The sequence below is a fragment of the Chlamydotis macqueenii genome, chromosome 2, assembly GCF_036417535.1.
Source record: "Chlamydotis macqueenii isolate bChlMac1 chromosome 2, bChlMac1.mat, whole genome shotgun sequence".
Taxonomy (NCBI): domain Eukaryota; kingdom Metazoa; phylum Chordata; class Aves; order Otidiformes; family Otididae; genus Chlamydotis; species Chlamydotis macqueenii.
In genome coordinates this window covers 53,570,017-53,572,425 of record NC_141557.1, presented here as the reverse complement: position 1 = coordinate 53,572,425, position 2,409 = coordinate 53,570,017, and positions in this window count along the sequence as shown.

Genomic DNA, 2,409 nt, shown 5'->3' with positions numbered 1-2,409 from the left:
AGCCTACAAAACATCCGCCAACAAGGGAGTTAAGGAAAGAAGCTGATGTCTGTCTTGTACCACATCTGGGGAACAAATCTCTGAGAACAGGGCGCTCACTACAACAAGCACAGATATATCCAGGAAGAAAGGAAGCAAGGGGAACTTGGCTAAAACTAAGGCAGAAATCTCTAAGAGTGCAAGAGTCATCTTGCCTATGACTGTGGGTCATGCTGCCATTGGGTGGTGGGAACCTGAGCACTCCCTTTCTCTTCCTGAGGTGCCTGCTCCCTCCTGCCCCAGATGGACTCTGCTCCTGGCTGGCTCTGGGAGGCAGGCTCGGCATCGCACCATGTGCATGTTGCTGCTGCAGGTGCTTCTGGCTGCGTCAGCCCTTTGCTGTATGATGTAGATGTGGGTTGCAGGGGCTTGGGAGAGTCCCTGTCCCTGAGCCCCTGGGACTTGGTACTGCTGTCGCGACAGTGCTGTTTCTCTGCTTTCCTTGTAGGTGGAGCTGTGCAAAGCCTCAGGCAGACAAAACCTCCCGGCAGCAGAGCTGTGCAAAAGAGTACATGGATCAGGTGCCGTTGTTCTGGGTCAGACACTTTCTGAATACCTTCATCCACTGGTACTAACATAAACCCTGAGAAGCTCCAAAGCACACTCTTCACGTGCAGTTAGGGGATTCTTATTTTTAGGAAAAAGCACACAGGGGAAATTTTGTGTCCAAGAAGGAGAGGACAGAGTCCATATGTTCCCCGACAATAGATCAAATCACAAAGCAGCAAAAGGCTACCTATTATGGTGCTTAAGGGTGCAAAGCCTTACAAAACCATTGTTCAGCTGACAGAGAAACGTCCTCTGTGCTCCTGAGGGCTGGAAACCTCCCCTGACTCCATGGTCCTGCCTGCCAGGCTGGGCTCAGCAGCAGGAACTCATTAGGGTGAGAAGTTGTGAAAAACAGCACACAAGTGCTGCTTGGCTGCTTTAGATGACTATCCTGGAAGGGAAGCCAATGCACCTTAAAAATCTGGGAATGAAGAACTGACTTTTAAAGCTAGCACACACAATTCGTATGCTGAGAGAAAAAAAAAAAAAGCCACAAAGATGACTCTTTACTCATCATCTAAGCAAATTCCCTGGGGAGAAAACGAAAAAAAAAAAAAACCAGATGTTTGCTTCAGTAGTGTGCTCTCTTCTTACAAGCGTGCTTCTTCAGAAGCATTTTTGTTTGCCTTCTATCTAAGTGTTAATCAAAGGAAATGGCTTGTGCATAATTATTTAACGCATTCACAGCTCCCACAGCCTCACTGGGTGGTTTTCTGCTGTTCAGATCTGCTTAGCCCCCGCTTGAGTCTGGCCCTCACCCTGTCCCCATAAGGAAGCCATAAGGAGGAGAGTGACAATGTGGCTGCGGAGCGCTTTCCTCCTGATGGCTGGTTTTTCTTGTGCGTGGCCTACTCACCCCACTGCCTGCACCCCTGCCCACGGCAAAGGGGTCGCTCTCATTTTATGTTTTTGCTCACACAGGTGGTTCTGCACAAGTCTTGCAGCAAACCCCAATATCCATCACCAAGCCAGAAAGCAAAACGGTGCTCATCAACTGTCACGTCTCCGATCCAGATTTTAACAACCTTTTCATTCACTGGTACCGCAAGAGGCCCAACGCAGCTCCCAAGCGCATTGCCTACATGTCCTCCAGGATGTTTCTTGAAAACAAGTCTGATGAGGGGAAATTCAGCATCGAGAAGGACTCCGCCAAATCTGTCTGCACCCTGACAGTGACCAAAGTAACTCTGCAAGACTCCGCTACCTACTACTGTGCTAGGTGGGATGCACAGCAGTACAAAGCCACAGGGGACCTGCACAAAGATGTGCTCTGCTTTCTGAACCAGATCCTCAAGTGTTTGACAGCACACAGGAACATCCCCACCCTTCACACACACAAGTTTCTTGATTGACTTTGGTGGGGCTTCTCGTCCAAAAAGCTAGCAAACCTGTAAAACAACCAACCTTGCCTCTGAACAATGACATTGAATTGCACCGAATAGATCCTATATTTTGCTCACCCTAATCATCTTCATTTTAAACAGGCACTGTTTAGCAGCCTTGAACTAGCCTAAAAGCACTGGCAAAATTTGCTTCAGATTACAAAATTACATTGTAAATGAGATAAAGTAATTGTGTGTGTGCATGAGAAAGAGAGCGGGAAGGTGATTTTGTGCAGCTTATGTAAAAGCTATGGTCAGGCTGTTGACACATGGGGGTTCAGTCAGGCCGCTTTCTCTCAGCATCGCCTGCCTGCTGCCAGGGGAGCCTCTCCGGATGATGCCCAAGTGAGTCCTTTCCTTTGCTGAGCCACAGCCCTCTGTCCCTGCTGGGAGAGCTGTGGCTTTCCTCCTGGAGGCAGATGCCAGCGAGACCCTCAGG